This window comes from Carettochelys insculpta, chromosome 19 (assembly GCF_033958435.1).
Source record: "Carettochelys insculpta isolate YL-2023 chromosome 19, ASM3395843v1, whole genome shotgun sequence".
Classification (NCBI taxonomy): domain Eukaryota; kingdom Metazoa; phylum Chordata; order Testudines; family Carettochelyidae; genus Carettochelys; species Carettochelys insculpta.
Window position 1 is genome coordinate 5,262,034 of NC_134155.1, and position 12,240 is coordinate 5,274,273.

The 12,240-nt window shown below is 45.5% G+C and overlaps 1 protein-coding gene across 2 annotated transcripts in view; it reads left to right on the forward strand.

The window, feature by feature from the left end:
• DOC2B (double C2 domain beta) overlaps positions 1–12,240 on the forward strand; it is a 162,134-nt gene that overhangs the window by 62,031 nt on the left and 87,863 nt on the right. The gene's annotated exons all lie outside the window — the stretch shown is intronic.

The window sequence follows — 12,240 nt, forward strand, 5'->3', positions numbered from 1 at the left end:
CCTACTTTTGTTCCTTGCTCCTTTGACCCACAGGAACTCTGCCTGGATGTGTGCTGTCCAGGGCTCTCTGCTCAGAGTCCCCTTCCGGCTCCCTTGTTTTCACCCTCTAACCTCCATGCCCATCCCTGTTTTTCTTTTTAGTTGTCCTCCAAATTTATCTGGGGACTGTGGTTTTTAGTGACCCTTGGTCCCCTTTAGAGGAGATCTTGTAGCTGTGGGTGGGCTTGTGCCCTCCCACATTCTCGGTCCCCAACAGGACCAGGCTCTTGTGGCATGCTACCTGTGTGGGTTGCTTCCTGTGCTGTTCACTGCTTGAGCTGCTTCCAAGGGACCCTGTTGGTAAGCGTGATAATTCAGAGCTGACCATATGCTGTTACAAGGCCCTGGCTGGCTCAGCAAGAGCAAGATTTAAACAAGCGCCTTTAGAGATTGTCAGTACTTGTGCTTACCCTAGGGAATGAAGACTGATGAAGTGGGTCTGTCACAAGAAAGCTCATCAACAAATAAGTCATTTTGTTAGTCTTTAAAGTGCTACATTTCTGCTGTTTTGTTTTGTTGGGCAAAGCCTTGTAATCCTTCAGGCTGTTTAGTGGAAAGTAGCTTGCATATGTTTGTTTGAGCATTGCAGAAACTTTCAGCTTTGTTATTGTTCATTTGCGTTATTGTTCATTTGCATTATTGTACCACCTAGGAGCCCCAGTCCTGAACCTGGACCCCAGGATGTTAGGTGCTGAGCACACACAGCAAACAGATGGTCCCTTTCTCAAAGCACTTAGGATCTAAGCTTCAGAACTGTGATGCTGGTGCAGGAATACGATAGAGCACATCAGCTTATTGTGGCTGGTTGTATCTCTGAGCTCTTAACAGGTGATTCAGTGACTAAAGCAGCTTACTGCTTACTTCTGTCTCAAGCAGAATTTCTGGAAAACAGAATTTCCATCCTGTAGGACACTCCAGTTGTTACATCCAGACTGGCCCTTTAGGGGGAGTCTGGCTCAGCCTTACAGCCGCAGTCTGATCAGCACCTTTCATGATGATGTAAAAGAGATTATTGTCTGTCAAGAGCTGCCCTGAAGGGAAAGTGGATCAGAACTATAAAACCCTGATGCAAGAGGATTAAAGATTCCCTAAGGAAACTGAGGTAGAGAAAGGAAGGTGGTCAGCCACTGGAAAGGGGACCCTGCAGATGGTGACTCCGACACACTGATATTTCAATATACATTTCTCTCCTACAACTGGATTAAAAGTCAAAAGGTTGAAAATTTTCACAGGACCAAAAGTTGTTGAGGCATGTAGATACTTTCAAATGTAGATTTGAAACAAAAGACTTACCTTCAAGCATCCATATCAAAACCAGCCAATATGGTCAAAATCAACATTTTCTTGTGGAAAAATTCCAATTTAGGCAAAACTCCATATTTATTCAGGAAACAATTTGCGTTGAAAAAATTCAGGCAGCTCTAATATGAGCTAACTCCTCCTTTTGGTGGTTCTGGTGGTGGGCTGTCTAATACATCCGTGGCAGTTTTGTGACAAACATATTGACAGGTCTTCACCCTAGTGCTAGGTGGAGACTTTCACATCCTTTGAGATGAAATTTGAAAGCAAAAGCTGTCTCTTTAGCCTGTGCTGAGCAAACAGAATGAGCAAGGTGGTTAGGGGTCCTTTAGGTTACATTGCCCAAAAAGATACAATGATGCCCTGGGGCAGCCCAGCCCCACTCCAGGGATGCCCATGCAATATGCTGGTGTTTTTGAGGATTCTGGACTAGGCTGTTTAGTAAGGAACAAACAGTGGGGCTGCTCTGGCAAGCTGGGAATGATACTTCTGAGTAAATAAACAATAGAGCTGGCAGATCCCAGGGACTTGGACTCTGGGCAGTCTGAGCTGTATCTGCAAGGTAGTGCAGTGGTGTTCTGAGTCAGGCTGAAATGCGGGGCTGCCTACATTCTGGGGTGTGGTGTACCTGGGGATAGGGGAGGAGCCGCTGTTGAAATGGTTGTTTTCAGGGGCCAGTGGGTGGTGGTTTGAGCAGAGGGGGAATGGGGAGTTCTTGGAGCTGTGTTGTCAGGTGTGTGCCCACCTTATGTCAGACAGACACATACCTCCAGCCAGTCTCTGGGTGTTTCTCTCTTGGCATTGTTTCCTTTTTGTGTGGTCAGGCAGTGGAGTTCCATTCAGGGGATTCCCCTTTACTTAGTAACCAAAGCAGGGGTTTAGGAATTGGGAGTGGTGTGTCCCTTTCCCGGCTCTGCCATTGCCTGCACTGAGTGACCTTGGGATAGGCCCTGAAGGCCTGGTGCCTGGAGCAAATGGTCACCCCCTAACACCCCCTGAAGAAATAGTGGTGGTCAGAACTCCAGAAAATCAGGTTGTTGATCCTACTGGACCTCTGTTTTTAGTGTCTCCCCTCTACTTTTGAAGGTGATAATCTGAACCACCGCCTTACATGACTGTGAGAGCCTCTAAGGGGAAGGGCCAGGAATATGTCTAGATCTCTAAGGCTTTTGAGGGAACTGTTGTGGTAACTTGACTAGTGGCAGGAGCCCTCAGGCTCTGAGGTGATGTTGCTAGCTGCCTCTTAACTGCACTGAGTGTGCTCACCAGAAACTACCTTGTGTGTGTGTCAAGTGTGGTGAAACTGTTCTGTCTCCTGTGATTTCTGTACAATTCTAACATGGAGTTAATAGATAGGCTGGTTAACAGTGCTTGTAATTAAACCTTATTGATCTGTTATGAGCTAGGTGTGGTGAGTGCAAGGAGAAATTGGCAACGGTTTGAACGCTGTAGGGCTATTGATCTTTAAAGAGTTGTAGTGCTTTTTTTGTGGTTGGAAAAAGAATATTTTTGACATGAAGTTCTCATGGCTTGCCGAGGAGCATGTTAGATCGCATTGGGCATTCTTCTGGGTTTGAGTGGATTTGAGTTCTCATGAATGTGGGGGTGGATCCAACTCCTGTTGAAGCCAATAGAAAACTTTGCATTATAGCCCATTGGAGTTTGTTCATTGACATGTAAAAAGTGGATTGGTCAGGGTTTAATAGGATCACCTAGATCTGTGCATAGTATGGTAAGGCACCTTTGTGCAGCTAAGCTCTTCTGTCCTGGTGTACTTTGATCCTAGGCTCCCTGTACACAGCTCTTCTGAAGCTGCTCAATTTCAGCCCTCAACAACCTTCTTTGCTATTCCAGTCCTGAGCTTCTTTCACACAGCCCAGCCAGTGAATCTGACTTGACCCACATCATATTTTCCCACTTCACAAGTCCAAACTATGGCTCCCACCTATGCAGTTCTGCCTCTCTTCGTTAGTCCTGACCCTCATTTCCCCCCACTAATCCAGTGTTGGGCTCCTCACACACGGCTCTGTTGATGCACATCAACCTGGACTTACAGCTCCCAACCTCTGCTATTTCTGTCCTATGTCTTCTTCTTGAGCACCCATGACAGTCACATCAAATAGTGCATTGATCTTGTGATGTGTGACAAAAGGGGCCTTGGAGGAGATCAAGCATATTTTATGCATTGATCTTTCAAGCCAGTATGGAGATTGATTCCCAGATAGAAAGATGCCTCAGTGACCCACTCCTACCTGATACCTCCCAGTGAAGGCAGTCAGTAGCCATAATATTTAACTCCCCACTCAACCCCCCAAAAGCCTGTTGTAATGCTGCATACCCAAGTGACATCACCCACCGTTTGCCTTGGAATGTATTGTGCTGATCGGATTGCATCTCTTCAACACTGATCTGTCCTCAGTTGAATCTGCACTTTATTGCGGGGATGCAGGACTGGGCAGGCACATTGCATTAGAGCAGGCGTGTGCAACCCGCGGCTCGCGGGCCGCATGTGGCCCTGGACAGCTAGTAATGTGGCCCCACAAGATCGTGAACTTTTAACATTACTATGTGATTTATATACATTAACTATATTATATATTTTATATGCAGCCCAAGACAATTCCTCTTCACTCAATGCGGCCCAGGCAAGCCAAAAGGTTCGACACCCATGCATTAGAGTGAAAGGGCTGCTACAGTATGTTTTGAGTTAGTTTCTTTGGGAAACAGAGCAGCCCAGACTGCAAACTCCATTCCAGCAGGAACTGACTCCAGATCTGCCAGTCTCTTTCCAGGCCCTAACCAGCAGCCTCACGTTTTGCCTCTAGCTTTCTTAAGGCTTCGTTGCTCCAGAGGTGGGGCAGTGGGAGCTGGGATGCTATTAGAAAGCTTTTGTTGTGGCACTGCTTTGGTTTGCTCTGAGGGAAAGATTCTGCCCTGAGAGTGTGGATAGCTGTGTTGTAACTGAAGCCCCTGAAGAGAATTCTGGCCAACTTGGTTACAATCCTGCTTGAGGTGGTGTGTTTGCAATGGACACCACTCTACCCAAAGCCAGGCAGCTCACTGGAGCTGGAGCTGGAGCTGGGGACAGGGCCTGCGCTTCCCACTGAGATTTTAGTCAGTCCTTGTGCCAGGCACAAGAAGGTGGTGGATCTCCTTGTGCTTTCTTCCCACTGCATGCATACAGGCTCTCCAGAATCATCTAGGTTTGAATGGGGGTGGAGCTGAGGTCTCTGCTCGATGCTGTCTGACTCCAGTGCTGGCTGCATGTGGGCCCAAGCTTTGGAGGGGAATTAGGTTGCTGCAGATGTTTGAGGCCAGTTGGAAGGCCTGGGGACTCACTGAAGGAGCAGGGACAATAGCAGATATGAACTGCAGCTGCTGGGCTGTAGCAGGGGCTTGTGTATTTCAGGCTAAAATTAACCAGGTGCCTAAATTATATCAAGCAGTTTGGGAGGGAGAAAGGAATGAAATCAGGAGCTTCTGACCATTTTCCAAGCTGCTGTCACTCCACTTTCCTGGCTGCATCTGTTTTAAAAAGCACTTAATAGCCTCCTCCGATGGTAATTTAATTGAAATGAATCAGTGGGTGAATTACGAAGTGGGTTGTCTTCCTCCATCTATCTTCGTGGGGGATTTGCTCATTTACTACTTTATTTGCAGCCTGGCATGACAGGGAAATACAAAGGCCCTGGCAGGGAGAAGCTATGACCAAGGCTGGCCCCTGACTCTCAGGGCTGGGCCTGTCGATATTGGGGATTCGCCCTGAGAACAGGCAGGGCATGTTATCTCGTAATATGAGACAAACATCATGAATCAGAGCTCCTTAGCTTTGGGCTGGTCCAAAAGCCAGTGATGTCACTGAAAGAACTCCAACTGAATTCAGCAGGCTATGGTTCAGAACCTCTGTTCCTGGCAATGCTAGTGACTTTCTACCTGATCGCTTCCCTCTGTGCCAGCTGTTTGGATTCCCCTGAGAGCTCTTCATTGGGTTCCCCAGGATTTCAGTCCAACTTGAGTGCCATTGCTCAGGTTCTGTATTTTGGCAAACAGCAAGATAGGTGCAGTTGATTCAAGGATATAGGACAGTAGCTCCCAATCTTTTCAGTAAGGGCACACTTCAATGAGACAGACAATTCCACAGCATATCTACTTTTTTCAAGTTCAGTTGATTGCCTTTCTGCCTGAGCCCCAGCTGGCATGGGGTCATTGGTTTCTCTGATGGCTCTGCCAAGAGATGCAATGAGGGGAAATTGAGGAAATTTCACGGCACACTTGGACGGTTGTCACGGCACACCAGTTGAAAACCACTGGTATACGACATAGCAGATATCTGAAGTTACACAGCAGACTTCTTCCTTTATTACATTGACCTGTTACATTACATTTCCCACACATTGCATCATACATTTTGGGATTGGCATGGTGACTTTGTAGGAACCAATCCTTGTACAGCATGTTGTCCATGCATGACTTTTTACCCTCATCTTTACATTCCTGACTTACCTTCTCTGTTGTGAATGATTCCCTGTGTGTTTCCCCCCTTATCTTCACCAGTACAGATGTTCTCTTTCCAGCCTGTTTCTGCATTTACCTCCTTAATCTCATCTCCCAGGGAACAAGCCCCCACATACATCAAGCCAGGCTTACCCCTGCATTAGCCAGTTTGTGAAATGGGATAAAAGCCTCACAGGGATTTTTAAGCTTGGGAAAGGTTTAAGATCCTTTGACGGGAGCAGATTGTGCAAGGAAGGATGCTTTCTCCCTATGTATTTTATTTGCTAGTTTAAATGGGAGAGCAAGTGCTGTCATGTGACAAGTACCAATGTTGCCTTCCTAACTCCATTGTCTTTAGAAGAGCAACTCTTGACTGATATTAGGGTAAGCAGGGGAAGAATTGGTGATTTTCTTCATTAGCACAGTACTTCATACATTGGTAGCAAACTTCTCTAAGACATGGACTTAAGGAAAGGAGATTATGCCATTTTGTTTTGTAGTCACCTTCATTCAAGAGGGTGAGGGATAAAGTCATATTTTTCACTGTCCTTCTGCAGCTGAGTTCTCAGCAGGTTATCAAAGATTTCAGTTAAACCCAGCATAGGGTAGCTATGGTATGTTATCGTATGAGACTTCATGTTGGGCCTTCCAAATAGGCCTAGAAACTCCTGAATTTGAGTTCCTTTTTCTTTGGTCCTGAGCAGCTGCTTCTAGGCTTTATATCACAAGGGCTTCAGGACCAAGACTGTATCATATCTGTATATGTGTGCATGCCCTGTGCCATGGGGCCCCGATCTCAACTGGAGTATTTGGAAGCTCCCACAGAATAAAGATGTGGTACTGCTTCCATCTCCTGACAGGAAGCAACTGAGCTGGGGTAAGAAAGGGAATGGCTAGATTTGCCAGTGGGTTGAGTTAATGCAAATGAGGTGATGCATATTCATAAAATAGTCATGTTGGATCATTATTTCATTTGCAAAATGTGGCTAAGCCTGCAGTCTTTAGATAGCAGCAGCAGCTTTGTAGGTTTTAGTTCCTCCTGTTGCTTCACATTGCACGCATCCGTTATGAGCATCCTTGGTTGCTCCACAGGCCCCCCCCAAGCTTTACCCTTTTTTCAGTGAATAAATACTGCAGAGGGAATGCTTCCTATGAATCTTGCCCGGTACAGTGTGTTGCTGATAAAATTGGTGCTGGCTGAAGATCTCTCTTGCAGCTACCTGCTTGGAATAAACTGTCTCTCTCTTCCCTAATTATAACCACTTGGATTCGTTTGATAATGGAATGTCACACGCTGAAAAAAATTATGAGTTTGGTGTATGAGCTGGACTATGATATTGTCTTGCTCTGCTGAGGTCATGTGTGACAGATGGAATGGTAACAAAGTGGGAGAGGGAATTGCTTTTGTTGAACCAACTTTTGGTGATGTCAACCAAGCTTTTGAGTAATACAGAGCTCTTCTGTAGGTGAACCAGTGATTTGTGCAGCCACAGATTGAAAATTCCCCTGTTTTATCTGACTTCAGCCTAGTCTCTCCCATTCTGTCTTTTATTATTAGCAACTGAGAGTGGAGCATCATTAAGCTAGGCACTGCATAAACTCGCAGGGCTTGTCTACCCAGGATATTTATTGCACTGGTATAAGTGAAGGTGTGAAATTAAACCTATTTTAGTTAAATTGGTTCAGTCCCCCTGTGAATGCTCTTATTTTGGCTTAAATGACTTTTCTCGGTTTAACTTAAACGTGTTCCAGTTGATTTTTCCTTAAGTTGACAGAAAACAAGTTTCAACTAACCCAAAGTAGGCCACTCTTCAGCCAAACTTAAACTGATGAACTTTTGTGAGTAGACACAGAGACCTTCCTTTCTTCAGAGAGCTTACTCTGTAAATAGGTAAGACAGACTAAGGGCATGAGAGGAAACAGAAGAGGACTGCAGATCTGGGAAGAAAACCCAGGTCTTCTAATTTCCAAGCCAGTACCCTCCCATCTGTGTCATCCTATTATTTTCTTTGTGAATATTTAGGATGAGATGATTGACTGGCTTAAATTGGCATAGAGCCATTCATGCCAAGTCAGTCTGTGGCCACGTCTACACGTGCAGGCTACTTCGAAGTAGCGGCGCCAACTTCGAAATAGCGCCCGTCAAGGCTACACGTGTTGGGCGCTATTTCGAAGTTGAAATCGACGTTAGGTTGCGAGACGTCGAAGTCACTAACCCCATGAGGGGATGGGAATAGTGCCCTACTTCGAAGTTGAACGTCGAAGTAGGGCACGTGTAGACGATCTGCGTCCCGCACCATCGAAATAGCGGGGTCCACCATGGCGGCCATCAGCTGAGGGGTTGAGAGACGCTCTCTCTCCAGCCCCTGCGGGGCTCTATGGTCATCGTGTGCAGCAGCCCTTAGCCCAGGCCTTCTGGCTGCTGCTGCCGCAGCTGGGGAGCCATGCTGCGTGCACAGGGACTGCAACCAGTTGTCGGCTCTGTGGATCTTGTGTTGTTTAGTGCAACTGTGTCTGGGAGGGGCCCTTTACGGGAGCGGCTTGCTGTTGAGTCCGCCCTGTGACCCTGTCTGCAGCTGTTCCTGGCACCCTTATTTCGATGTGTGCTACTTTGGCGTGTAGACGTTCCCTCGCAGCGCCTATTTCGATGTGGTGCTGCCCAACGTCGAAGTTGAACGTCGACGTTACCAGCCCTGGAGGACGTGTAGACGTTATTCATCGAAATAGTCGCTACATCGAAATAAGCTATTTTGATGTAGTGTGCACGTGTAGACGTAGCCTGTATTAGCTGAAGATCTGGCCTCAAGTTTTACAACAGAGGAGATCTGCTCTACTGTGGTGCATTGTGTGTCTATCTCCAGCTCTGGAAAGCCTAACAGGCATTGGCTCCATAACTAATGTTATCACCTTCCTCCTCCAGTGACTCTTCCATTTTGTTCCTCACTTGCTGGGTGGGGAAGATTAATTGAAATGCAACATCATGAAGCAGAGCCATTTAGCTTTGATTCACCACTGATATTTTCATCCCTTTGACTGGCAGTTATATGACTGATTGAGAAGCAAAATTCACTTTGCTGCAGACCAGAATGCTATTTTGACTTGCTCCCTGTGGGGTAGAGAACTGGTATTTCTTTTTAATAGCCTTTCTGATGGAGTGAAGTCTTTGTGCATGAGGCACATACTCTTTGCAAGAATCCTTAAACCAGAGACAGAATTTTTGCTCTGCAAATCCAGGATATGTGAGAATAAAGATTGAACAAGATACCCCCTCCGCTGCCCTCAGGTCATGCACAGTACGTGGAGCTGGGTGGATTATTCATTATGGCTGTTGTATCCAGGCGATTTAGCCCAATTTTTCCGCTTTGAGTTATCCATAAGCAGGCTTTGATCTTTATGCACCCATTACCTTGTATGCAATCTCTTGACCAGTAACTGACGTGAATATATTTTTGCCAGTAAATTGTCTAGCAGTGGTTTATTCTGATTAATCTCTGACAAAACATACTTCGTCATGCAGAGGGTGTAATGGGTTGCTAGGTTCAGTATACTGTAACATCTACCATCTGACTGGATGATGGAAGGAGGGTGAATTTGTGAATTTCTAGAGCTGGGCACAGGTATAAAATAGCTTCTTCTAGGCTGTTTAGTATGTGGGCAGAAGACATGCTCAGATACTCATAAAAAGTAATGAAGAAGGGCTCACCATGCTCAGATGGTCCTTATGGCTCTTGGCAGCATCCACCTGGCTACAGCACCAGCCTGTATAGTCAGCTCACCAGCAAATGCCTGGAATATGTGTCCATGGGGTTTGTAGCATGGCAGGTGGTCAGGAGTTGTGCCCAGTGTTCGTGATCTCGTTGCTCTGTACCTTCAGTGATCACCACTGACCTTTTGCTGTTCTGCAGTTTGTTCGGCTGCTCAAGCGAACTGCTTTGTAGCACCGCACTACACCCCCTTCAACGTTCCACATGGCATATCCCTACCTCTGCAGTTCCATGTCCTGGGATGTTAAGAGCTTCACATGCACTGACCTGGGAGACCCACAGTTGCTGGATGTATAGTAAAATGGAAGAGAATATTCTTTCCTCTTGTTAATTTCTCTTTCATTAATTTTAATGTATTTGCTTTTAAATTTCACAGATTTTCCTTAGTGCTGGTTTTATTACTGAATAAAATTCTTTTTGGAAAATGTCTTCTTTATTAGTTTCCAGCATATGCTGTGGAGTTCCTGGCAGTTCTGAAAGCACTGACTTATTTGTTACAGTACAGTGTTGCACAACTTGCAGAATCAATGACAAACAGTGTAATTATCAATGTATAGCAAGCACCAGAAAATTTTCATGGGCACTGACTGTTATAGTCAGAGAAGTATGCCTAGCACCACTCAGTTCCTAACAGGCACCGAAAGAGCAGGGGCAAGTGTAGGATGGAAATTTCTGAGGCAGAGTATGGTATTCTGGTGAAGACCTCCTATTCAAATCCTGAAGTCTGGAGTAGGCCTATAATCCTATAGTTCAGAAACTCAGTTAGCATGAGTGAAAGGTTCTCTCTGCTTGGCCCCACCCCTCATCTCACTCACAAGACCCAGTGAAGGTCATCCCAACTCAGACCAGGCGTTGGAGTTTGGAGGGAGGGATAGTTGCCCCAGCAACCACATTCCAAGAAGAGGCCATGCAAATGAGAACCAGGATATAGCAGTATCCCATTTGCCATCCCAGGATGGTACATAAAAACCAAGTGTGTTATTGCTCTATGCTGTTACTGTCTCTCTTGCTTTAATCTTCTAGATAATGCACCCCTAGATATGCCCGTGTGAAGGCGTCATCACTACTTCTGTAGATGCATCATTAATCCAGTTAGGCACACAGAAGTCATGAAATGTCTGCTTTTTTAAAGTAACTTGTTAAGGAAAATTACTTGTACTAGAGATAAAGTGTTCTATAAGCAGTGGGCAGGGATACTATGTAGCCTTTTTAGATTATTGGCTTATTGTGCTCATTACGTCTTGTTGCTTGGACCTATCCAGGCTTGGGTAACACCCATACCATAGTTTCCCCCACCCATCAATAATCTGTATAATCAATTGTAACCTGTTATCTGGCAGTGTTGCACTGAGTCTTGATGGACAAAGTGACACTCCACCAGCGTTGTGTGTAATAAACCCTCCTGTTTGCTTCATACACGGTGTCCAGACTTTGTTCCAACAGCAAGGTAGACCACAATGCACCATGATGCACTGTTGTGGCTCACTGTCCAAGTGACCTTTCAAAGCCTCCCTGAGCTCTATAGCTCTCTGGTGATCTCTTCTAATAGTCCTTATGTCTAACTGTTCAAATTCAACAGACAGCAGCTCGCCCTCTGTCCTGTAAGGTGTTCTTTTCCTGCCTTCGCCTCACATATATAATGCAGAACAGAGTACGAAGTTATAACTGTTGGGATGTTTTTCCACTGAAATCCAATCTTGGGAGTAAACAACATCAGTGTCTCTGTTTATGAAAAATGTATTCAGCTGTCATTCTTCACCAGCTGAGGCCATAGTTGCATCTTTTCTTTATGCTTACAAGGTGGCCTGAGCAATTTGTTTCTACCCTATCATGTATGCCAGAACTTCCCAAAAGACAGTGCTTGGAGTGGTGGTGGATGACATAGTGGGACACCTACCTCATAGCACTGTTCGTTGACATGAGCACTCCCGGTGAGACCGTGCTTCAGTGCTGTGCGTAGCCAAGCCTGCCCTTGCAGATACAAATGTGCAAACTGTAGTGGCTTCATGCCAACATCACTTGCATCAACCAAAGTTTTCAGTGTAGACTTGGCCTTTCTGTTCATAATGCTCCCCTCTGGCCATATAATTGATGAAGGGCTGTGAAAGATTCATTATGTTACATACTCTCTTGTCTCAGGAATCTCAATGTAAATAAAGCCTCAAGTGCTTGAAAGCAGCTTCCTGCTTTGAGGGCTGTTTTTTTCTTGTGCTGTGCATTAATAACAGGGATTAGATAGGCATCATCAGTCTCTCGTGATGTGCACAGAAGTACCGCCACAACAGCAGAGGTGTTGTTTTCATATAAGCAATTACGGAACAGCAGAACCCTGTAATTTCCTACCTCCAAAATCGCTAAGTTGAGTTACTAAACTCCTGAATTAATTGTGATTTGGGTACTAGGATTGGCTGCTTAAGTAACAGCAGAGATGTGATACAACCAATGCCAAGTTCTGTGAGTAAAGTCTTCCAGAGGCTCCTTCTTAGTCAGAATCGAACCTTTCATTTGACTTTTGTGTGTGTGGCTTTTTGCTGCACAGCTTGGGTTCCATGGCACACATATATTTCCATCGACTAGTTCCAGGGAAAGGACATAATTGCTAGGCGGGTATATTTGTTGATGTAGAAAATGGATTCTAAGTCAC